This window comes from Sturnus vulgaris, chromosome 1 (genome assembly GCF_052056855.1).
Source record: "Sturnus vulgaris isolate bStuVul1 chromosome 1, bStuVul1.hap1, whole genome shotgun sequence".
In the NCBI taxonomy this organism is placed as follows: domain Eukaryota; kingdom Metazoa; phylum Chordata; class Aves; order Passeriformes; family Sturnidae; genus Sturnus; species Sturnus vulgaris.
This window is the reverse complement of record NC_142243.1, coordinates 82,437,416-82,464,190: the sequence shown is the minus strand read 5'-3', so window position 1 is coordinate 82,464,190 and position 26,775 is coordinate 82,437,416. Positions and strand designations below refer to the sequence as shown.

General features: G+C 39.1%; 1 protein-coding gene across 4 annotated transcripts in view; it reads left to right on the top strand.

Annotated features, from left to right (window-relative positions):
* The window catches only part of BASP1 (brain abundant membrane attached signal protein 1), a 51,132-nt gene that overhangs the window by 2,604 nt on the left and 21,753 nt on the right, over positions 1-26,775 (top strand). Inside the window, exon 1 of one of the 4 annotated variants that reach the window (XM_088170804.1) lies at positions 19,423-19,529. The exons of the other annotated variants lie outside the window; for them this stretch is intronic. The gene's annotated coding sequence lies outside the window, so the exon portion shown is untranslated. Of the gene's footprint in view, positions 1-19,422; positions 19,530-26,775 lie in introns of those variants that run through there. 4 annotated transcript variants of the gene reach the window in all.

Below are 26,775 nucleotides of genomic sequence, written 5' to 3'. Positions count from 1 at the left end.
TGACGGTTTCTGAACAGAAGACGACTGGTGTGTTAGTCAGGCTGGAGTTAAAGCTGACAAAAGAATATTGCCGGTGGGCTGCTAAACAGGCGATGGCAGTGGATTTTATTGCTTCCCCCTCGAGGGTGGCGAACATTCACTAGAAAACATACACCCCAAGGCCCCTTGCATAGCAATTACTTGATATTTCCAGTGTTTCCAATTAAGATCTCTTCTGAAGAAGCCATCAGAACCCTAAAATATGTCTAAATGTCCCCTCTCTGCTTGCCAGATGTTTGCCAGGCACCACCTAAACTGGTGGCCAGGCTTCAAACGCTGAGGTTTTTTTTCCCTGTGTAGATGCTCCCCATTAAGCCAGGGAGAGTCTGGAGTGGGAGTGCCATACTGAAGGAAGATGCAGCATCTGCTGCTACTGTTCTCTCCAGGGGAGATGCCTTGTCCCACAAAATCCTTTTGTATTCAGGATGTTTCTGAGAATTCTGGGCAACCTTTAGGGATGAGGGAATGGCCAAAGGTTTTTGCACTTGCTGTCTACTCATTGTCTCACAGAACTTCATGTGAGGGAGAGGCTTTGTTTTTTGATCTCCCTTGCTAGTGGGTTGTGTGCAGTGGGTATTTTCCTTTTGTCTGTCTGTTTCAGTTTAGCCAGGGAGCACCAACTCTGATCAGTGGACAGAATAAACACAAAACATTGGGAAATTCATGGTGGCTCTGTCTATTCTTGTATGCTTCATGTATGAAATAGCTGATTGTGTAATACAGGGGAATTGCATGTAGCTGCCAAAATACAATAATGCAGCAGGTTTTTTTTTTCGGTGATTTGAACCTCTGAGTATATAATATCCAGTTAAAATCAACATTAAAAGGGTAAAAATGGTAAAATCACTGTTGAAGTTATTGCCTGAAGCAATGATTAGGTGAAATTTTCTTTTCTCCCCTCCCCACCCTCTTCCATACATCTTTGCATTTGAAATACAACACCCTCTGAAGCAACATGATGATACAAGGTTGATTTATTTCAGAAAGTGGAATACCTTTGGTGCATACCCTTACCCTAAGAGTACAGAGTAAGCAACCTCCATAATTTCTGAACCATATCTAGAGCTGTCTCCAGTCCTTGAGTATTTGTGTTTTGATCTTTCAAAATCAAGTCTGTGGAATAAATTGTATTTTCCAAGTGAAGCTTCTTCTGTTTGTGCTGTGTTCCACTGGTAGCTTTGCCCCATGCAGTGAACCATGAAGTCCTGCAGCAGAACCTCCTGCATACACGATGGCTTCTGTCTGAACAATGGTAAATTCTTCCCTTGTGCCAGCACCCAGCCATGGCCCCATGGCATCCAATGAGCAGGGTACAAAAAAAAAAAAAAGCTGGTTGCAGAGTAGAAACAGACCTTTCCATTAAATCTTGGAAGAGCTCTGTGTGGTTAAATTTTCAGACACTCAGCTACCATTGAGCTAGTAATTATTTGGAAATCTGCCATGGAAAGCTGATCTTGCACTAATTTTGAAATTTTTGAGAATTTTGGAGGTTTTTTTTTTGCATTTTTTTTGGTTCTGTTTTTTTTTGTCCCGTCTTTATAAAGAGTATTCTTCAGTTTTTTTGTACACATTTGTGGACAAATCCCAGGTCTTGATTTAGGTGTGTAGTGTAGTGTCCATTGGTGCAATGTAAATTAATTGGGCAAAATCTAGTTCTTCAAGCAAGAAAACTGGATGATCTTCAAATACATAATCAAGAGTATAATAATCAACCAATATTCAAAGCCTTACCTTCATTCATACAAGGGTAGTAAAGGCAGGCCATTTTGAGGTATGTTATAGCAATATGGAGACTGATTTATAACTAAAGAAAGATACTTAGGAATAACTTGGGTTGCTGCTTCTGTGTCAATCAGAAATGAAAAGAATGAGGTATCAACCAGAGAAATCAAAGAAATTCCTAAAGCATTATAGGCTTGATAATAGAAACCATATGCAGCATAATGGGGGTTTCATGCATTAGTAGGAAATGCTTTCAAGATTAAAAAAATATGCAGGAGGAAGAAGGGGGAAACCTCATGCAGAATGGAAAGGACCTTAAAATCTTCCTTACAATATCTTGTATCTCATAGTTCTCTTCCCTAAAGGTGATGCCACCTAAGCTTCTTACTTCAAGATGGAGAAATGTGATTAATAGAAAAATGTATCTATTGGTTATTTGGTATGAAAATTCATAAATTTAAAATAGAAATAGATTGATAGCAATGTGATTCCTCAAACATGAAAGATTCCTGACTTGCCAGAATCTGAAAATAAATCCTTTTCCTTTCTTCTGCACACGAATAAATGTAAAGAGATACTGATTTGTAACACATGTGGAATGGTCAGGTTTTGCCTGGGAGCAAGATGTGTAGTAATTCTGTCTTAAGTACGGTTAATGGAATTTAACTCTGAGGAAACAGTTTTATTAATAAAAACCTTCTGTCTTAGGATCTAAATCATAGACTGATCTCTTTTGATGTGTTTGGTACTGTCTTCTGCAGAATAGGAATGAAGTAGTCTGTATAGTTGCCTGACTTGTTGGATATATACTGCCAAGTACTCCACCAGTGCTACAGCGTTGGGAAAGCCACATGCTTTTTAGTCACATGTTGCATAGTTTAGATTTTAGCCTGGTAAGTGGTGCCACATATAATTATGATCTGCTGATCTAGGGATTTTTTTACCTTTAGGAATTTAAACATATTTTCAAAAGATTTTATTTTGTGCACACTGCCTTAGCAGTTGCTCAGAGCAGCATGATTTGGTACTTCATGTAAACCATGGCACTGATGGCAGGATATTCATTTTGATTAGAGACTTACTGTCCTTACAAAGGATACAACACTGGATATGTAATAAGCCTTATCTACCAACCTTGATGGATGATGTCATGATGGTGATTGTAAAGCTACTGATGCCTTGGCATGAAGAGGATATGAGTGTACTGTTGAAGCATAACCTTTTCCTTCAGGCAAAAGCCTAGCAGCTATAATGACAGAGTTTCCCAAGGATTAATTTTAATGACAGAAATCTAGGCCATCATGACTTTGTGTGACAAATGGAAGCTAGTTCTGTACGAGTAGTGAAATCAGGGGGCTGCTAGCTATCTCCTGTTTCGATAGTCTTTAAATACTCAATGGGATGCAGAACACAGCCTCTGCAGAGGGACAGAGCCTGATTATAGTTTTTGAACTTATTTTCTGTTATTATGGTTTTTCTTGTGTGGTTGGTTGGTGATGGAGGGGCTCATATTCAAAATTACATATTGATGTGATTAACTATTTTAGGATGAAGTAGATGGTCACATAGTGGGATCCTGTAGATATGCATCTGCTAGACAAATTTAAGATGATTGCTGAAATTTGGAGAAGAAATGAAGCAAAATTAGACAGAACAAAGAATGGATCAACAATGATAGAACTGATGCAAGTTTCTCTCATCTTCCTACTTTAGAAAATATGTCAAACGTGCACAAATCAGGATATAGAAAACAGTGAAAATCCAATTACAAACATAGTCAACATGGAAGAGTTACACCATGAGAAATGCTTTGGTATATGCTTGACTGAGATAGACTGGAGCCACAGAATTGCTACATCAGCTTCCTGTAATCATCCTTCTTCAAGGCAGTGAAGCACGTCATTAGCAGAGGACGAAAACAAAAACAAAAACAGGGTAGAGGTGATATAAAATTAAGTCTGGAAAAGGACAGGGTGAAACCTGTCACCACTGGATGAGGTGTTCAGATTATTTCTACATTTCCCTTTCTACACAGTTTCCAGTAACGCAAAGTTGCTGTATTTTGGCCAGTGCTGGTAAGTGCACGACTGACTTTTGCTGCTAATTGTGCAGATCTGGTGGGAGGATGCAAATTCAGTGAGATTTGAGGTGGTGAAATCAGTTCTTGCTGTCACTAGAAAAACTGAAGCAAATGAGGAAGATGTGCTAACTGCTCTGACCAACGTTTCCTAACTAGATGTGCTGGGAGAGTGGGGCTCATTTTCCTGCAGCAGCATCACTCAGCCCTGCATGTAAACCCTGCACCAGTGAATGTATGGTCTGCACTGGGAATAGCTGATGTCACTGAAGGGAGGGTGAAAGATGCGTGTTGGCTATTGCTTTTCTTTTCAGTTCTACGGTTTCAGTTCAGTTTTTTTTTCAGGCCTTGCAAAGCAAGGGAGACAGAAGTTCTCCAGAGGATAAAATTCAAATTCAGGCCAGATTTCCTGGGCTCTTCCACACTTTGCTGGAGATGTAGGAGAGTACTGTTGGTTTGTAACTTTATTTCACTTGGAGCTTTTACTAGGAGCACATGAGGCTTCTGTATGGTACCTGAGTGCTCAGGATAGCCCCTGAGCCTGTAATTCAAATGCTTAAATTAGCAGAATGAAGCAAATGTGGAAATGTGGAAACCCTTTCCTTGTTTGCAGTCCACACATGCTCTATGTAACTCCAGCAGTCATAGGTGAGAGCTTTCTGGTAGCTCTAGAATGCTGCACGTAGGATGTGAGAGTTCAAGCAGAGTGACAAGATGTCCTTGAGGATACCTTTTTTTCTTATTTCCTACCCATCCTCTGGTGAAGAGGTACCAGCTGAAACCTTTTAAGCTGCTTGTAGCCATATGATGTTCCAACAGTATTGTGCATTTTAATGATTTATTCAGTGCTAGTTTCCCTAGTGATATCTAGAGGAACATTCAGCTTTCTGCATAGTGGCCCATCCTTTCCATCCAGTTGCCTTGAACGGATGACATTACCTTAATGAATAATACTTTTAGAGCCAAGCTAAGTAAGATCTGCCATGTACACTGAAATATGATAGTTCACCAGAGTGCACTCTTTTCCTGTTCATGTAATAGTGAGTAGAAGCCTCAACAGAGCTCAAGAAAACTAATGTTGCAGTATTTTTTTATAAGCACTAGAATGATTATTAGGTCACTGAAAGTTCAACTGTCATCCTCTTCTGTGGATGGGTCAGTGATTGACAGATTCATGAAGAAATGATTGATGCTGCTAGCAATAGGAATGGTGTCTCATTTCCTGACTGAGCAGCACACTGTATTGAAAATCCACTGGGCCACAATGTATTGAAAGTGGCCTTCAGCACTGAGGTACCTTCTGTTACCAAGGGTTCAAACTGGGCTGCAAGTCACCTGCAGGTGTTTTTGCAAACATCTCTTGGAGCGTCACTGTTACCAAGACATTATGCAGAAGAGCAAACATATCAGTTAACAGATGACAAATGCTTGAAGCAGGATAAATATTGTGTCTTTAAATACTTGCCATGTGTGTTCTGAGTTGGAGTTGATGTATGGAGTATGGTGCTGAGGGAAATGAGCTGGTGTTGCATGCTCTCCCACAGCCATTGACCCTGTGAGGAGCATCCGAGTGCCTCACCATCCGAAACACAGAGGTGATAGAGAATGAAGGAAATTCTGCACTGACAGATTTGTAGTTCAGAAAAAAATATCTGTCCAGGAGTTTTCTGTGGAACAATTACAGTAAATTTACAGGCTGAGAATAGAAATATTTATCTCGGCAGCTTTTATTTCCTTTCCACTTAAAAAACAAGTTATTTGGCACATTTTCTCCTGACTAAAGAAGCTATTTGAAATGTCCCTTGTTAGAAACTGTATCCTAACCTGTTGGAATATACCCTATTTTCTCTGTCCATATTTATAAGTGTATCCCATTACAAAAAGTTTCATTGTCTTCAAACTAATTTTTCTTCTAGCTTTGGCTCTGCAGCCTTCCTTGCCACGTTACTGTAGCTCACTTGCATGTATTTAAATTAACTTAGCATGGTGGCTATTTCCCTTGCTTATCCTTTCTAGAAGTCCATATTTTCACATGAACTGTATTTTCACATATTTTTCAGCCATGAACTAACCCAGCCTATTTCAGGGAACACCTTGATAATCACACAGTAACATGCAGTGTGTGCACTAGCAGACATGCAGAACACAGGAAGATCTGTGCCATCAGCTTAATTGTGTGCTGGCATTCATATGTAATGAGCAGAGGTACGAGTCCGGAACCACTTCTTGTAAATCTTTAATTTTGAACTCTATAATTCATGCTACTAGACCCCAACGGTTTGCATGCATATGGCTCCCAAATCTAGATGTTCACTAAAGTGAGATCATATCAACATGAGAACTTGGTCTTAAACAAAGTTTCATGCAAATTCTGTAACAATATGGAAAACTTGGAGCTCTGCCAGCTGAAAGCATTCAGCAGTTTTAAACTTCTTACCTGTTGAAGGAATATTAATGTGATTCCCTCTGCTGGGTGGAGGAGGAGAGATTTTTTCCTTTTTACACATTGTTTTAGTTTTAAACAAAAGTGACTCTTGACTAAATGAAAAAAAAATCCACCAGCAAACCCAATCCTTCTGTGATAGCTTGAATTGTCAGTCTCATTTTCAAGAAGAACTAGATTTGATTCCTGTAGAAAATTAAATTGCTGCAAACTCATAATGAGATTGCATTAGTGAGTTGAAAAACCTTCCAGAACACAGTTTTGGGGAAAACATTTGCTATTAAAAAAGACAAAGCTTGTCTGTCAAGCTGTGGCTGTGCTGGGTTGAATATTGCATAAAGGCCAGTAGCTGCCACAGTCATACTGGCCTGGGCTTCTTTTTTAGAGAACCATTCTTTGGATCCACTTCTAATTGCTCTAGATTTTAATTGTGTTTAAATAAAGCATAATATCTATGAATGATGAAGACAACAACGTGATTGCTGTGGACATTGAGTATGATGCCATCAAGGTGAGGACCGTGCTCAGGCCAAGTGAGTTCATGATGACAGATATATATATATATATATCTGTTGTTCTGAAGGACAAGTTTGTAGCTACAGGGTGAAGACACAGAATAGCCTTTGGTCTCTCTGGAGGGTCCCCAAGTAGGGGGCCAAGGAATTTAAGGGTATTGATTTAGATCATCTGCTGTATGTTGTGGTCTCAAAAAACCCCCTCAAAGGACATTATTTCCATTAGAATTATAGCTAGTCATCTCAGTTAATTGACTCCATACACAAAGAAAACTTACAGTGTTGATAGACCCAAAATCGTAGATAAATATAAGGTTTATTCTCAGCCTGATCTCCGCCCACAAGCCCTTTCAAGTTTTGAATATTAATGCTTGTTTCAAGTATGCTGAAGTTTTGGGCATTGGAGTGAAAAACCAGAATCCTCCCTAGCCCCGAACTTCCTTTTCAACACCCTTGGAATTTGACTGCGGGTCTACTACCTGGTCCTCAGCATTTTAAGGTTTTTTTTCCTAAGCTTCTAGTTCCTGACTTGAATCTCTTGCCTGTCTCACCCCGCTGTCTTTGGAAACTTCACTGCTGAGCAGCCTTAGGGATTCCACCTGGGAAGGAGCTCCTCTGGTCTTCTGAAAGCAAACAAATAAAATCAGACTGTCCAAGGGAACCTTCTGGGCTGTCTTACAAAAACAGTGGCTTTGGTGAGACTGCATCCATGGTTGGAAGTGCCAGTCACTGGCTGCTGCACTAGTGATGTTCACTGACTATCTGCTCTGGAAAGAAGACCAAAAAAGTGACTTAATTATTACAAATGCCCTCTTTTATCTTAATTAACCTAGCCATATGATCCTGGTCCCCTGATCAAATTAGCTAGGGAGATAGTTAAATATAACTTCATGTATCTGGGTACATTTAGCTATTTGTGGTTAAATCTGCTCACGGTTCCTAAGAGACTGTATTTCAAAGTTACAGTCACAGCCAGGAATGCCTTCATATGAAATAAAAAATACAGCGTTCATCTTAACTAACACAGCGGAATATTTTTGAATCTTAGTACTACACCTCACAGCAATCACATTAGAGCCTTTCATGGAAACAGAGTCATCTTTCCGTGTTCTGTCACTTAAGACTGGCAAGTAACTGAGCTGTACACAAGAAATGGGATTTCCACTGTTCACATAGATAAAACTTTGGACTGCATGAGGAAAACACTTGCTCTTTGCTCTGTGACAGATGACAGATGATCAGTAAGCTGAGTTAAAATTCTTTAAATAATTTTTAATGGATAAATCATAGTAAAAATTCCTTGTCTGTGCAATCATTTCTAATAAAGACAGCATGGGGTAGTTGGGAATATGTGTTCAGAATTACTATAAAGAAGATTTTGTTGATGAGAAAGGGAAAACAAGGATAACAGAGGTCCATTCCTTAGCTGTGTTAAGTGTTTAGAACCAGAAAAGAATAAATTGCCTTTTAACTATCCTAAATTGGACATCGAAGAATTTCCTTTTTATACTGTGCTTTGAACATTTAGAGATATTATTTGCATGGGTCATATGCCACATAAAAGAGAGCTACTGTTCAAGTGGATGCACATGTAAGCAATAAGAGTGATCAAACAGGGCCTATGAAAGGGAGAAATGAACATGTTGGTTTTGTGCAGTGTAAAGAAGCGAATGATTCTTTTAAGACTAGGTAAGAAATAACCATTGAGACATGACTTAAATATGACTCATTCTGCCTTGGGGCAAGGAGAGGGAATATCTTGACTTCTCTTGAGGTATCTTTCAGTCTTGTGGTTTGTGTGATCAGGGACATGGGGAATCTTTGGAGTGAGATAGTTTTTGAGTGCAGAGAAATTAGTTCAGTTGAAATAAAATCCTTCCCAAATGTACTGATTTATGGGCAGTGTGTCTGAGCTCTGTTAGTATTGAGATCCAAAGATGATCTCTCTGCAAAGATACTTTATGTATATGGTAAATGCTGGAAATAAATACACAAATAAGGCTTTTCTAGAGCTGGCAAGAGGCTATTTAATTTATTGATGCTGAACAGCATAGGTTGTTAAATGGCGATTTCTCACAGTACTTTTGACAGAATTCTTTAAATGAGTTATAATTTCGAGGCTATTCTTCAAAATGGGGCTAATGTGCAAGAAGGGGAGTATAGCTTACAAAAATGACTGAGGCTTTTCTCCTCCTAAGTTTTATTTCAAGACAGTGATAAGTAATCGTGTTCATGTGTTTCAAAATTTTAGTCTTCAAGCCTAGAAGAAAGAAGAAATTTTGTGACTGCATCTGAGGACAGTTGCATACTTCTGATTGATATGACATTAGGATGTCTTTTGTTACTTTATTTATAGGCTGCAGAAACGTTTGCTGGGCTGTTCCACAGATGAGTGGAGAAGGCTATTCACATGTTTTCAATACATGATGACTGAAATTTAACGGTATAATAACAGTAGCTTGGAAAGTGATATAATTTCTAAAGAAATCCTTGGTGCATTCATAAATGCTTTCAAATAAACATAATATTTAGCTGAACAAATATCTTTGTGCAATTTATCTTTTGTGTGCAGGTGGGAAACTGCCGTTGAAGTTCCTGATTCAATACCAGGGGCTATCCATGCTATGGACTGTGTGTTTGAAATCAATCAGTCAATCAATCAATCAATCAATCAATCAGTCAATCTTTTCCTACCTGAGGGAGGGCAACCTAAGAGGTATTTAGTTTCCATATGTGCTTACTGGAAATAGTGAGCTCTCAAGAAGCACTTGCAGATTTTGCCTGTGTTTTTCTGTTCTTGGCTAGTTGCCCATGTCTTGGTATTATTAGAGATAAGGGAATGCTCACCTTCATTTAGCTGCCAATTGTTAGATTATTCAGCAACGTATGGATGTCATAGTCGTGCACAGCAGTGTGTTGGCACTTTTTAAAGTGAACCTTTCCAAGAGGGAGGCATGTTTAGGAGCATAACTAGAGTGGTGGGCTTGATTCTGGTTTTATTCATGTTGATCAGTGAGTATCTGATTTGAATCTAATTGAGTTGCACTAATAAAGTCAGAGCTGTGAGCCACTAGAATTTCACTGTAATTTGGATGGTTGACTGGGCAGCACTGAATGGGATTGATGTTCAGCTATATATAAAAATATAAAATACTTGCTTGTGTTTGCAGTCAGAATACAAAAGCATTCACCAGAACACTAAATCCCAGTGTTCTGTCATCTGTTTGCTTTTCTGCCTTTCTCCTTGCCTCCTTTGAGAAACCAGTGGTAGCTTAATTTGAATAGTATCGATGTTGAAGGTGAGTTTTCTACTGCCTGAATGAGAAGAAGCATTATCTTTTTAATCTCTGCAAGGTAAGTGTGTGCAGCAGTGCAGTTTTCATGTTGAGAAGATAGGTCAGAAAACAATACGCCTTAGGTTAAAATTATTATATCCCTGGCATTAGGTCTTTTTAATATTAATAAACTCATATAAACTGACACAAAGTACTGCAAAATGGTTTTTTTTTCCCATTTCATGGGCCTGTACATGAGAAAGAGCACACCTGGTAATAATGGCAGTGAGGAAAAGGAGTGTGCCCTAGATAAACTGGGATCTGCAAGCGTGCACTACTATGCAGTAGCAGTACTACAGTTGGTAAGGAGTATGTAGTAGTAGTGTAGACACAGGCAGTGCCCTCTTCTCTGCAGGAGATCTCTGTGTGGGAGCTACTGAATGAGGGCTGTGGGTTAGAGTGGTTGTGGGGATTTCACTGCTTGTCCTGGGTTTGAGTCAGCATCGTGCCTCAGAGCTGCCTTCAGCTGTGTTTTGGTGGTTAATCTGGTTTTGTTAAAACTATTCACAAGTAATCCAACCAAGCCTGTTTCATCAGCTGCCTTATGGAGCTCTGCAGGGCAAGCAACAGGTAAGCAAGATGAAGGGCTAAAAATGACATGTTGGAACTTCATTTACAGGTTGATAAATCCTAGAAAAACAGTTTTTGTCTCTAAGTATTATGTGCATGCTGATGCTTAAACTCAGAGCTGGTCTGATTTGTCATAAATATCTCAGAGGTGTCAGTCAGATATGGTTGACACAATTAGTCGCTTTTACAGAAACCTTTTCTACTGAACAGACAGGCCAAGAAAAATAAACATGAATTTTCAAATCAACACTCAAGTTTGTATTTTGTGACTAGAGTATGTTTTTGAGACTACTATCTGCAATATCCCCTGCTATGAGGACAAGCTGAGAAAGCTGGGGTTGTTCAGGCTGCAGAAGAGAAGGCTACAGGGAAACCTTAGAGCAGTCTTTCTGTACCTGAAGTGACCTATAAGAAAGCAGGAGAGGGGTTTTTTACAAGGACATATAGGGATAGGACAAGGGGGAATGGCTTTAAACTAAAAGAGTAGATTTAGATTAGATATTAGAAAGTAATTCTTTTCTGTGAGGGAGGTGAGGCACTGGAACAAGTTGCCCAGAGAAGCTGTGGATAACTCAGCCATTGGTTTTGTAAAAGGTGTCCTGGCCCATGGCAGGAGGTTTGGAATTAGATAATTTTTTTAAGGTCTCTTCTGACTCAAACCATTCTGTGATAGTTAAAACATTTCAATTTTCTGCTGTAGGGTAATTGGCCACTTAATAAAGAGTACAATTCATAAGAGTTTCTAGGTTTAAGACCTAAACCATGTAATATGACACAAAGCCTATGGACTAATTAGTGTTGATGAGAGAAAGACATATATAACATGGATAGTCTTGGTCTTGCTGACTTCAGCTGGGGTATTAGTCTCGTCTCCTGTAAAACATATTCAGCAGACTATTATCTTGTTTTGGTTGGGTCAGGCTCAGCCCCTACTGATAGAGCTGTCTGCTCTGTGCTATACAAAGTACTAACTGGCAAGAGAATGTCTCTGGTCTGAGCCCTCATCGAGGTGTTGAAAGCTCAGGTTCAAGTCTAAAATCAGCTGGGGAGAATTGAAATATGCTCTTTTACAGAAGAAGTGACCATCTTTAAGCAAAGGGGAGCTAAATTTTTGCCTGTTTGACAGTGAAAGCTTATATAAAAACGCCAAAAATACCAATCTTTTGGGGGACTGTAACAGGTTTTTATCATGTATTTCTAGTATAAAGAAAATGTCTTTGTTTGAATTCATAATTAAATATGTACTCCTTATGCTGTTTTGCAGTATTTTATTTGTAGGAGTTACTGGGAAGATGTTCAAGTCCCCAAATGCAAATTAAATGCCTGGCATGAATCTTACCCACAGAGCTGGTCCCATTATTTTACATTAAAGACAAAATCATAGTGTGAAAATTTAAAATTTACATTACAATGTCTGTGATTTTTTCCTTATTTGAGAACTAATCCCATCTATGGTGTTAGATACTTCCACCCCAAGGGTTCAAGTATGACAGCTGACCTGAACCAGCAGCTCCATAGGGTGGTCTGGCTTCATGCTCTCCCCTGTTTATTTTGTTTTTCTTCTGGCTGAGCTCCTTTCCTCACAGCTCAGTGAACTGAATCGCCTCACACAAGGCTCAGCTAAGAGCCAGACCAGCTGCAAGAGAAGAGGAGCTGGCAGTGGCTGTCCCACTTGACAGCAAACTATTTCATTTAGCTTAGCTGTATCACCTAAATATACCTCCATTCCAAGATTGTAAAGATTTTTAATGTTATTCATCTAAGAATGCTTTTCATCTAAACCCACATTTGTAAGATGATTCATCTTATGACTAGAACATGGAAATATCAAATTATGAAATTTTAAAAACAATTGTCCTTTAAACCCAATTGTGAAGTCTTCCAATAAAATGCATTTGCTTTAAAGTATAGTAAGTTAATTACTTCAGTCACAAAGGGCTAAATATGCTCAAAGACCACTGTATGTCTTGCAAGGCAGTTCTAGTGTGGGAAATCAAAACTGAGTTAGCTCAGATTGTGACCTTTAATGACTGTCTGCATCTCTTACTTCCATTATTTTGTGTAAATGAAGAATGAATCAAATCTTAAGCTTGCTCTCTTTTTTTTTTTTTTTTTTTTTTTTTGTCTTTTAAAGTAGTTTCCTGTTAAAGCAAGCAATAACCCTTATGGTTTATCATACAATCGTTTTGGTTACATCTGAGTGAAGAAAGATTGATGTGTAAAACTCAGGTGTAAGTAAACTGGGATGGTGAGTGAAGGGATGCCTCTGACCATTCGATGCTTTGGTGTCTTGGCCAGGAGCCAGACTGTTCAAGGGATATTGTGATCCTGGCATTGCAATAGAGTTGAAGAAGGCTCAAAAATTTCTCATTTTATGTTGCCTTTTGATTTGAGTGAGTAGGTTGTTATTATAAAACTGTTATGTTAAACTGGAAACTTGGGTTCATAATTTCAAGTTTCTTAGTGTTTGCTTAATGCTATTTGCAGGGAGTTTGGGGGGATTTCCATCAGTTTTAATCAAGGGCCTATATTTTAATTACTAATACCTATTTATGATCACTTCAAAGGAGTTGTGGGGTTTTTGTTTCAGTTTCTTGTTTAATATAAGAGTCACTTACAGTTTGCTTCAAAAGATAAAGGGTATTTTAGCTTGACAGTTTCATCTGTAATTCTTGATTCCCCCTACAAAACAGGTCGTTCAGACTACAGGCTGTACTCCTTGATAGAATTAGTTCAGTAAAGCAGCAATGAAAACATGTTGCACATAACAAATTGCTACACCGGTGTTGGTTTAAGAAATCTTTTTTACCGTAAACAGGAACTTAGCACTTTTTCTGAAATGTCTTAGCCTGTGGAAAGCTGCTCAGCATAATTTATGATTTCTCACTTAGCGTATTTATGAAACAGCTGTAAATCTGCACTTCATTTTGTACAGGGGCTTTGTATTTATGTCTACTGTGTCAGCCATTTGGCTGCTGGAGAACGGTACCACTTGCTCAAGGGAGGGGAATTTAGCACTGTTAGCCAAAAATTAGGCAGTTTGTCAGGACAGCAAGGTAAGTGTGCTATTCTTGTGTAAAGCTGTGTTTTATGAGGTGAGCCCAGCAATCATATTGTCTTTTCATGCAGTAACTCATTGGACACTTCCTGCCCGGAGAAGTCTTTTCTACCATGTCCTGAGGCAATGCAGTAAAAAGAAAGGCCTATTGATGGGATTTTTGAGAAACTAACTGCAAGTAAATGCATTTTCTGATTTTATCTGGAAGTGGAGAATAGTTGGACCAGCCTCATCCATCAGATCTACAGCTTTCTGCTTGTTTATATTGCAGTCATAAAAGTGGGAGTCTGTCCATCATGCATTTGGTAGCTTTAGAAGTGCAGGAGTTGGGTCTGTTTACAGCAGCACCATAGCCACATTCATGAGGAAGCTCTGTGGGAGCTAATTTTATCCTTCTGAGAATTTTAACCTCCTCCTGTAGAATTTCACATGCATTTTGCCCTACTGCTTCCACTAGCATGGACACCAATATGCTATACTTCTCTGTGCTCCATAGTTCTGCCTTCCAACTGCATGATTCAGTACCAGTTTCAGTATTGCTTTGCCTGGAGTAAGTGTCCTTGTTCCATTCTTTTAAATTGAATTAAATTGAATAAAAGTAACATATGAAAAAATCAGTGATAATCATGCCAGTTTTGTCTTTCATTATAAAACTTTTTTTTTTGCACAGGCAGCTTTTCAGAAATGCTCATAAAATCTGACAGATCTTCTTCAGTCTTAAAAAGCTGAGTAATTGCCAAATGGCAGCATGAAATATGACAGTAATGATGGAGATCCTGCTGCCTTACATTTGCACTCTTCTACATATGAATGGCACTACAGAGACTGAATCCATCCTACAAGTGTTAATGGGTCCAGTATCATTCCTTCAGCACAGATAATCAGCATAAACGCAGGTTAAAGCACATCAGTGTTCCCTCTGTTAAAGGGAGCAGGACCCTGTCCCGTTTTCTAGTAGTTTTGTTTCTGTATACCAAACTCACATTGAGTGAAAGAATGAAGCTTCTATAAACTGTGATGTAACTTATACTCAGGTAACAAGTGTATGGCTAGCACATCATCCCTGATATAAAAATACTAAAAGCAGTCAAGGAGAACAGACTGAAAAGAAAAGCTGTTTTTTGGCTTGGAGAGAAGTTGTGTTCTCACAAATCTTTCTGACCTGCCCACCCCTGGGCGATGCCACATGGCTTCTTGGTGGGGAAGTTTCCCAGCGTTGGGGGTGTGAGGAACCTGAGTGAACCTGGGTGTTGAGGTGCCTGAGAGCTTACCCCATGATCCTGCTGGGCAAGCTGCACAGCTGTGCTGCTGCACCAAAACCTGCTTCCTTCTCCTTCTGCCTGTGAATTCCTTTGCACATCTACACTGCTGGTGCTGCTGGTGTTGAGTGGTGTTGAGTTAGCTCAAGGTGCATGCTAGAGCTGCATGGCAGCACAGGGCTCAGCAACCTGCAGAAACCACACAAGCAGCACCAGAAACACACGAAAAAAAGTTAGCCCACGCTGTGCTCTGGGTGGCCACATGACCAGCAGCACCTGGTGTAGCTGGTGTTAAAGGCAGGCATCGTGCCTTGGAGCTGCAGGCGCTCTTGTGCGAGCCTGTGCCTGATGGGGCCTCGGAGCAGCTCCTTACCTGCATTAGCATGTCTGATTGAAAAGCTGCCTTTTAAAAAGACTCCAGTAGGTATAAAAGCTGCTGCCTCTGAGAGGAAGAAAGGTGACTTTTTGAGAACTTCTTCTCAAAAAGGAAGACGTTACATGAATTTTTATCTGAAACTCAAGTGCTAATAATGCATAATCACTGCAAAAATCTGAATATTAACAGCTCCCTTTGCTCTTTTGCGAGGACAAACATTTCTTTCTAAATCTCAACAAAGCAGGCTTTTAATGTGGGTCAAATGGAAATCCTGTTTATTAAAAAGCTGCTAAAGACAACTAGATTTTTAATTTCAATGGAAGAGACTTCTCTGTGACCCTTAAAGGCATGCCAGTGGACTCTTCCAGAACATGCCTCAGTAAACAACAAATGAATCACTGAGGTGCTCTAACAAGGATTGATGTGTCCACCCAATTAGAGGCATATAAAGAGCTCTCCCTTGAAATTCTGGGTTCATTTGGGTTGCTCTGCCATTTCCGCAGTCTAGCACCGAAGCATTGCTTCAGGGGCATTGTTGGCCTCAACAACTGGTTTGTGTGCGTTGTCCTAGCTAACAAGTACAATTTTTCTACAGATATTTCCCCTATGAAGTACTCCAGCAGAGAAATAAAAAATAGCACTGAATATCAAAGACAAATCCCTCACTAGTATCTGTTTAAGCTAAAAGCAAGGTCCAAATTTAGCACTGCTAATGAGTGTGATTGATAAGACTTGTTAATCACCTGTTTTCATTGGCTTGCAATTTCTTAACTTTACATGAGTTTAATTTTCTTTTTCATATTTTGTTAAAATATGCACGGTTTTGGGAGGTGAGAAGGTGCAGTGCATGTTGTATGGTGTGAGTAATGAAACTGGTCAGATGAAGCAGTGCATGGAAAATTCATTAAGTATTCTGAAGCTGTTTCCTCTTTCTCTTGGAACAAGGTTTCTATTTTCCATTTCAACTGTACATGTAAATTGTACTGCTTCAGAAATAATTTTCTCACATCATCTTAAAAGAAAATTAAAAATTAAAACATTTTTTCACTCTACAGAGAATTTCTATTTCAGAAAAATAGCCCATTATTTTTGCACGGAACAACACATAAAGTAGCCTTAAAAAGGATATAATACACATCAAGAATAAAGCAAAGATGAGAATATGTTTTGTTTTTCAACTGCTGCTACTTCAACAATTCTGGGGCACTTCAAGACTGCACAGGGTATCTTGCTGGTGCTATTTAAGGATTCCCTCTGACAAAGTGTGGTGGCAATTTACAATTCCCTTACCATGTTTCTAGGAAAAGTGTATCATGTTATTACATCTGAAGATCGCTGCATATTGACACCTGAAATTTCATTTCCTAGACTGCAAATGAAACTCTGACTTTTTTGTTTAATTGCCTTAGCTAAGCAACAAATCATTAGAAACCATCTGGTTAAGATATTCAACTGACTGTTATAGAAGATGCTTTAACTCCCACCTTTTTGTTGCTTCTGTTTATCCCTTCAGTGTGACCTGGGTCTCAGTAGGGGATTGTAACTAGCTGTGGTTGGCAGGTATTTGAATTCAGTTACAGTGACATACCTGGGTTAGATGGTATTTTGAAGCCTATATTCATCATGTGTGAAGGTCCTTTCACCAAAGGCCTAGTGCTCTGAAACACATCATTGTTACATAAAAGATTTTGCTCTCTTGTTTAGGTTTTACAAAATTGAAAATGTAGTGCGGCAGTTCTTGCCAAATATCTTAAGAAGCAAACTTAAATGTCTAAAATGAGAAGCCTTGACATCTACCATTGGTGGAGAAAGTCACATTCGTCAGTACTCCTAATTACCCACTGAAGATAATTTGCTGACCATTTTTGTACATGTTAATCATAACTAAGATATGACAGCAATGAAAATTATCTTAGGATTTCTTTGAAGCAAAGTAAAGAGGAGAAGTGTGAGTCAGAAACAAATTCTCTAAGTTACTGCCTTTCCCCTTTGTGTAGCCAGAATCCTAAATACCGGATGTTCAGTGAAGCTGAGCATATTTCAAAAAGTTGTAGATAATGAAAATTGATTTAAGCCAACTTTACTGGAGCTAGTAGATTTAAATTCGGATTTGTGTTGTCTTTTAAGCCCATAACCTTCCTAGATGATCTTTTGCCAATTCCTGATTTTTCATACGCAAGAAGACTTTAATTTATTAATAGATTGGCTGTGTTGGGGATTGTTTGATCTCTTATTTCCACTGTTTATGTAATCAAGTCACTGACCCACTGTGAAAATTCAGCGGCAGGCAGTTGTGATACAGAGTGTATGTGCCTTATGTCACTGGCCTTTGTGTCCATAAACCTAAAAGCTGCTGCCTGGCCATCCCTCTGCTTGAAAAATCTTCCTGTTTGCCAAATCCTTGAGGACGTAAAAGAACTGACATGTTTTCTTAAAATTGAGGCGTGTGTGCGTGCGTGCGTGTGTGTGCGTGTGTGTGAGGATTTCCCATTAGAGTGAAAAGAAGAAAAAAAGCAGCACAGTGAAAATATCCTGGAATTACTTAAAAAAATATCCCCCTACAGTATGAGTGAGAACTCTTTATTTAAAATAACCTTAATAGAATGAAATACTAGAGTGAATGGAAAAACAGATGAACCCTGTGCTCGTATTTAATCCATTGCTCTCTGCCAGTATGTGAGTTTTTTTGCAATACTGGAGATTGTTTCACCTCTCTTCCTCTTGGGGAACTGCTTTGGGACTGGACCAGCATAATGGACAATTCTTCATTAGCTCAGATAATGGGAAAGTAAAAAAAACAGATGAGAAAGACTTGCTAGAGAGAAGTTTGATCGTCCAAAACTCCATGGTTTTGACTTCTGTACAATACCAGACACGATCTAGCTGTTTCCAAGACCTTGTGAATCTTTGCAAGGCAGCAAGCAGGCACAAGCACTTATTCTTGTTCTCTATGGAGTTTGGAACACAGACCAAAATTTGTTTATGTGAATCAAGGACTGCCTTGCTACCTTGAACAGTTTGCTTTCTCTTTTATCTTCTTTCCCCTTGAGCCCCTCCACCTCCCAGTTTCCAAACCAAAAGAAGTTAGGTAAGATTGTACTCACCCAGGGACTCTCAGACTAGAACTTCATCTCTTTTTGTCCCTTAACAAGGTGATTCTCCCCTGTCTGGGGTTTTTATGCTTCTGCTCTGTGGATATTGCCCTTAAAATCTGTCACAATTGTCCTATTCCTTATCACAGCAACAGATTCTTTCAAATACATGGCTTTATTGTGCTGAATCCTCTCCAGTGAACTATTGGCACTGCATCTCTGCCATTAAGAATCCTTCTTGTGCCATTTCCTCAACCTTCTTCCAAATCCTGCATGTCCTTGGATCTTAGGGCTTTTCTTGCACTCAGTTCCCATCTAAGTTCTACTTCTTTTCCTCCACAAGGTAGTCCCAGACCCTTGATTGACCATGGGCTTCCCTTTGTGCTCATCTGTTCTCCTTCAACCTCTCTCCCTTGTGTTCAGTCCTGCGTGGATTCAGATTAGGTGAGAGACTGCCTGGTGCTGCCAAGGCTCACGGGAAATATACTTCCAATAGACATTGCAAAGCTTGCCAAAGCCTTGTGCTGGGGCACAGGAGAGTTTATTCTGGCAGGCTGTATGGTCACCAGCCTGCCAGCTGGCAGTGTTTTTTTTGAGTATTTGCAGCATCTCAAAAAAATACTGGTCCTTCCTTACTTTTGGTTTATTTCAAATCCTCTCTTACATGTCTTAAATTCTATGGGATCAGCTTTTCCACTGTGGGCTATAGGAATGCAGGAGCCCAGGAGGCACACACTAAGTGCATAAGTGCAGCACATCCGTGAGCAAGGAGCTCCTTTTGTTCCTTGACTATCAGCCATGTCTTCTGCTACACTGAGTTGAAATCCTCTCATGGGTTAAGAAATTCTCTGTGATAATTTACACCCCCACAACCTCCCCCAACAAGTGGGAGGTGCAAATGAGTATCTCAAAGCAGAAGTCTCTGTCTCTGGATTACTTCCTTTACTGGAGAAAATAATTACTTTTAGCTGGCAACTACGTTCATTTGGATACAGAGAAAATATCCTGTGAGCTTGGTATGTTGGAAGCAGTGAATAATTGAGGTATGTAGAATGGAAAGAACTTACATAACACAGTTTCACAGACCTGTGGGGAGACCTGAATTTGCTGAGCCCTGCTCTGCTGCATGAAGCTCTCTAGTTTTTACCTTGCAAATACTGATTAAGCATAGAAAGTGTATCAGACCAGTCATCTCTTGATAGCTTCTAGATCTGTTATGATCTTTTCCCACTGTCATTTCTTAGGATGCTTTTCACTCTCTAATGAACAATTTCAGCTATCACTTTTGCATCTTGCCTTTTGAAATATGTTCTTATACATGAATGACTTCACCCTTATCAGCAACTCCTAATTATTTTCCTTTCCATTCCTGGAACACCTCATGGCTACCACTGTCAACACTGAGTAATAATGAGTTTTCCTGCAGTCACTTCAGACTGCTCACTGTAAACAGCTTCTATTTGCATCCATTTGAATCTTTAAAGACATTCTATTCTAATCTGTTGGTGCACACAACAAGAATATATAAAATGGAGATGTCTGAATAAAGTTCTTTTTTTTAATCTTGACAACGTGGCTGATTCCTTTAAAATAATACTGATTAAATATTGTCCACATCACTGTTGTGCTTTTAAAATTTTACTTTATTGAAGAATGCTGAATCACTTAAAATTGCAAACTTTTTTAGAATTATGTCACAACTAATGGGATGGCCTCTGGGATGATCCTCCATACTGCCTCTCTCACTTGCAGATTCCTTGCCAGAATACAGATTAATTCTCTTGCTAGTTTTATGATAGGATGGTGGCAGATCGCCTTCTGTTTATACTTGAATTTTCATTTCCATTTATGCAAGCTTCATTTTTGACACATTGATCAGAGGATGACAATTTCTTGCTTGAGAAGGTGTGAAAATATTCATCAAATAATGCTGTGGCTCTCATGTACAACACCTTTTGTGTGTAAAATACCTTTCTCCTACCACAGGTAGACTAGAGTAAGTTACTGCATTTCTTAAAATCAATGCAGGATGGAAGTCATAGAGTTGACTGTGTCTGTGAGGTGTTACTTTCTTTTTCATTCAGATCATTGTGCTGAGTCTCTGTTGCTGCAATAGAAGTCCATTTCACTCCTGTGAGAAAGCCCTGGTTAATGCTGAACACACCAGAATGTGTAATTCATATAGGCTAGACACCTTCAAATCATTCCAGGAATCAGTGTCTAAAATTTAAGGGATAAATTTTATGAAGAACAGAAGAAATATTATCCTGGATCTGGCATTTTTATTGTGTACAGTAACACTGCAACTGCTTTTAATAATAAGATTGGTGCCTCTTTGAACGAGAGTGAGTACCACTTTAGGTTCTCTTGAACTTGAAGGATTTTTTTTAAAATTTATTTTATATTACACAAAACTAATACCTTGGTAGTGTTGAGTTTTGAGGATACTGGCAGTTTACAATTTATTCCTTGTTGTTAGTCTCCATACTGATATTCTAGCATTGAAATCCAATTTATTGCAGTTATTTCCATCTCTCCTTCAGAAAGAAGTGATACTCCTTTCTTTTTGCATGTCAAGGGAAATCCCAGAGCAAATTATTTTGCAGTTTTTCACTTCACTTTTACAGGGTTTGTCACTATATTGAAAAGGTTATATTCATTTGGAGTTCCTGTCTATCCCCTTGCAGCGGCCAGAGTGCAGGAAGGAATGTTGGCTTTCTCTGGAACTGTGGCTTGCTTTCTGTCTTATGGGGATTCTTTGTGTCAAAGTCTTTTTAAGGCAATAAAGCAAGCCAAATCCAGATGAGTTAGACCCAGTTCCTTATAATGAGTAGCTGTTCGTTTCATAGAATAGACACAGCTTGAAGAAGTCCTGGTCATCCAGATCATTGATTCTTAGAGAATCTGGTGGTAAAATTGAGGTGAAAACCTGTTTGTGTTTAGGTCTGGAAGAAGAAGAATGCCCTCTGAATCCTCTTTTCTCCTTGCTTAGGCTTGTACAGACATGTTTCACATTATCGTGGTATGCAGGTAGAATCTCAAATGTTGAAAGAAAATGTTGATGATCTCCTGCTCTTTCCATTTGGCCTCGGAACTGTTACTTTCAGGGTGGTGGCAAATACTTCTGTGCCTTAAGAAGCCTTTCCTGGTTCTGATTGAAATTCCAATCATGCCTGAGTGCCTGCTTGTATGCAGGTCTTGTATGGAGCAGCCTATCTCCAGCTCTGCTGTTAATTAGTTCAGAGCCTACAATCATCCTAAATTTGTAGATATTGAGAACTCTGCCAGTGCAACCTGATAGCTGGCCTTAGATGTTTAAACGAGTTTTGCTGCAGTACTTCAAAGGTATTACAACACCAGGGCTAGTGATGACCTGATGACCTACAAGGTTCTCATTTTGTTAGATTTCTCAAAGCTCATACAGTTTGTCAAGAAAACAAAACAAAACAAACCAAAAAAGAGAGATATTATTTGTAAATTCTCTTTACAAAACATAATACATGTGGAATATCAACTAGTTTGGCTACCTGAAGTCAAGTGATTTAAAACCCCGTAAATTCTTTTCTCTGAGTTTTTCTGTCTCGCATTGCATGAACCCAATCAACTCTACTTTTTTTCTTTCCTTCCAGCTAGATGGTATCTGTATTCAGCTGTATATTTGAAAACTTGTGAACTTAAGGTAGTTTCACTTCCTGCATCATTTCTGCAGTCCCAGGCTGGTGTGTGGTATGCCGGCGCCTGTTGTGAAACTTTCCTCTTTCAGAAGCTGTGCCCCGGGGTGGTGTGGGAAAGATGTGTTGTAATGCTGGGGAGGAGGGAAAAAGCACACCAGCCTCAACTACAAAATGGTCATTTCTCAGAACCTGTGTGGTCATCTTCTCCCCTGAAAATGCTGAAGATTGGGCTGTGTTTGTATTATTTTTCCACTTTTTTTTTAATGGAAAACTGTTGACTAATAACACTTGCAGAAGGAATAACTTTGCATACCTGTGCTACCTGTGCTGTAGCTTTTTAGACAGAAAAAAACTTATTCTGATGTTAACTGAATGTCTCTGAAAGGCTTAGCAATTCTGACCTGACAGAAAGACACTGTACGAAAAGAAATGCTCTGCAGTATTTACATGAGCCTTCCTTCTGTCCACACAAACCAAAATTAGCAACGTCAGTGTAGATGTTGGGTAGTTATGCCACACATGGATTTATGGGCTTGCATAAACATCTTGTTATTAAAAGTTTAAATATTTATGCTGAGAATCTGCTGCCTTATGGACACTTGTGAGATTATTTCTAAACATTGAGGATTTTTTTTTTTCTAATTGAGAATATTCTAAAGTTGACTTTAACATAAAACTGCTTTAGTGCTCTTCTAATCAACAGTTACAGATTAATTTATACTAAATCAGGGCTTAAGTGTTGCTTAATCCTTTTAGAATTCTGGCAAAGACTGACCACTTGACTAAGATTATGTAGCTTACAAAAAACCCAGTTTGAAATAGGACATTGAAGTAAATTAGGTAGAGCTCAGGGTGCTGGCTTTTGCTGGTATTTTCACATTGGTGTTTTGCAATGATAAGGCATATTTTTGTACAGGATCCTTAGGAAATCAAGGCTTGTGCTGTCTATTCCTTTTATGGACCCAATATAAATCCCCCTAGATGAGACTCCTTGTTTTTGGTGAGGTTTGAATTGGAGTATTAAAGCAGAAATCATTATATTGGGTTGAACTTTAAACTATTTTCTGTTTAGTTGTACATACGTATAACAAAATATGCCCTTGGCTTGCCAAACATTATCCAGCTGGCAATCACATGGCAAATAACATGCTGAAGATTAAAAGACTGCTTTAAACAACACTTTCTGTGCTTGATGTAATATTTCCCTTTTTATGCTGGGAGCTAGCACTGTTAAGTGGAAGAAAATAATTGCTATGAAAAAGTGCATAATTTCTGAATACAAGTTTAGCTTCAAAACCGTAGTGAGTGGTGGGAGATAAGAAACAGCCAAATATACCCAATGGAAGGATTGTCTTATGAGTGACTGTGTGGTTCACTTGAATATAGTGGGACCTGGAGGAGCTGCAGACTGCGAAACATCACTCACTGAGGAAGGCAGAGACAGCTCTTTTTTAGCAAAAAAGCAATGGTTTCAGTCAGTGTGGAGAGGGGAATCATGGGATGAGGTAGTTTGTGTCAGGGAGGCATGTTCTAGCACCAGTTGTCTGCAGTGCATCTTTTAATTCTAATATTTTTAGCAAAGCTTTAATTCATTCAAAGGACAAGATAATCCTATATTTTCCCTCTTTTAGAAGTTTGCAGGGAGGTAAAAGAAGGATTAAGTAATGACTTAGGAATTTTACACTGAACATGGATGTTGGCTCTGTTGCTGTAGCTACGTCATCCATCTCAACCTACAGTAGCTATGGGAATAGAGCTATTGGACCTTGCAAAAGGAATGCAAACATTTCATTGCTGGTTTGCCATTTGTCAGAGTCCTTTTCTCAGAAGTCTTAACATAATTTCTATTTCAGTCTTAGCTCATTCAAGCCTGAAATTCTAACCATGGCATCTCCCTCCTACAGAGTCAGTCTCAATGCAAACAGGTCCTTGTTTCTCTTTCTATCAAATTCTACTTTTTTTGACTGAGCAAGGACACTGAGTAAAATATAGCTGTAGACAACAGGGGAAAGCAAATGGGCATAGAACAGTGTCACAAATAGCTTCACTGCTCAGCACACACCTGCAGTTGGACAGTTCAGTCGCAGAATCCCATGGGTATTGCAAATCCAAATGTTCTGGTACTGCTGGATCTCGGGGAACATGGTGGTAGGGAGCATTTTAAAAATGCATGATAGACAAGCTTGTCAAAATAAACAGTAACAATGAACTTGTTTGAGAAAATGTTGCAATCAGCTGCAAGGAGTTATAATACTGTAATTTAAATATAAATGCAAATGAAAGTTGTAACTGTTTAGTGCTTTTTTTCCTCTACACAGCATCTAGACATATCCAGCAAAACTCCTGCTCTTTCCTGGCTGAAGAATTAACAAAATTAGGTATATGTATATTAGGCTACTTTGCCTGACTGCTCTAAAATGTTGGTGGCCTTGGGAAGGAACAGAAGTACCATAAATATTCCTCTGTCAGAAAGCTACAGGAAAAGAAACAGGGCAGTTAAAGTAAGATACTTATGTTGATGAAATTAATGTTCACAGCATGACTGTCAAAACTTGGCTTAGTACATTATAAGCAATTTACCTAAGAGAACTGGTATATTCAAGATAAAGACAGCCACAGTGTCCTGGTATTTGAGAGTGGAATATAGTTGAGTTTGAACCTCAGGAACTTGATCCAGGCTTCCAATTTTTGGCTTCAAATCAAACCAGTAACATTCTACTTCCTAGGAGATGAACTAAAATAAATCATCCCTGAAGCCTGATTCTGTTTCTTGCTTCTATCTATTCTACTGCAAGTAAGATTTCTTATTAAAATCACCATGGATACATGATCCTTATAATCCTGTGAGTCTTTTTCTGATTGTCTGCTTAGCTGCAGAAAGTTAACTAATGCTGTGCTTAAAAGAATTGAGCTGCTGCCCCTCTCCCAAAATCCTAAAGCCAAGCAGCTTGCTTTTAAATTAGCCACGAACATATTGACCTGGTTTCACCATGGCAGATGCATTTGACAATGCTTCACATCCATCCAAGTGGGATCTGGGCTCTGTGCCCTGTGCTGGATGGCCTTTTGCAGTAACAGAGAAATAAAACATATGTGTGAAGCTGCTTAGGTATCTTTGGGAAGAGTGGAGTAGCAGTTCAGAAGCAATTGCCCTGACACAGAGGTATGTGCACACTGCAGAGAGCAAACTGCCTTTATTCAACAACCAATATGATTGGTATGGACCAGCTGGTTATTGCTGGTAAATGGTAAATCAGAATTCTGATTTGTATATCCCTACTGTGAAAATATGAATGTGCAATCTCTGATCTTCTATCCTACTGCTTATATGCATGAATTTAAGTCCCTTAAAGTTGGTGACGTACAGTGCATTGAGCAACTTGGTGGCCATTGAGAGCATCTCCTGGCTGCTGGACAGGCAGTGATCAGAAAGTGAGAGCAAGGATTGCAGGTCCTGCTTTTAGTAACTGCAGCAATATTTTGTACATAATCATTCTGCCATCATCACCTTCCACTGGTACGGGCTTTAAGTAAAAGGTAGCACAAATGACTTACTCTGTACATGTTGTTTCTGGGCAGCAGGGATGTGGTGTCATTATGTGCTTCTCGGAGAAAGAGGCTGAATTAAAAACAACTTTTGTTGCTGTTTAATGTACTGCAGCAAATGCTCTGTAGATCTGTAAATCAAGACATTTGTTCTTCATTTTTAGCAATGCCCTTTCCCTGAACTCATTTAATGAGACAGTTGTAAGATGTTTGTATGTTCTCCAGCTGGACTGAGTGTACAATTCTTGAACTCTGTCTCTTACTACATTCTCATTTTAAAGTGTCCTGTGTCAATAGATAGTGGCAGATATACTCCTAATGCAGCCTTGTTCCACAGAATACCACTCTGGCGTTGTAATAGACAGTGTATTAGACAGGAAGATGCTTGAGAGTGAGAGAACTTGGGAATTTCTCTGTTACTGAAGATCTTGACAGCTGTGTTTTATAAAAGTGAAGGGGTATTGTAAGTAAAAGGAGAGGTATATTATGAAAGGTACTGTACAGACCAAAATGTGACATACAGCATAAGGTGACAGTGAAGAACAGAAGACTGTTGTTTATTATCCCTGCTTGTCACAGAAAACATGCACAGAAATTGCTTTCAGCATATAAATGAAGTTTATGCAACTATAGCAATATGAACGATTATAAAAGTAGTTTTAGAAATGTAGATTATTGCCTCTAATTTCATCTATCTCTTAAAATAAAAAAAAATTAAAATTACGTTGCTAAGTAACTCTACTATTTTTTATCTGCTCTAGATTAAACTGTAAGTGAGGATTTTTTCAAAACATTTAACAATTTCATGCCCCTTTCCTGCTGAACATTACGGGAAATGTAGATTGCTCAGGTTCCTGGGTCAGCCCTGCATCTCAATCCAAGTGCACTGAAGAGCCATTTACCAATGTAAAGCACTTTTCTCTGTACATTTTGCTTAGATTTCACTTAATGCCTTGCTGGGCCAGCCTTGTGCATTCAAACTGTGCCACTTCCCCGATGACACCAGCACCAGGCACTTGGGCAAGCCAGCCTTGTGTCCAAACAGATGCCAAACTCCATTGCCAGAGCT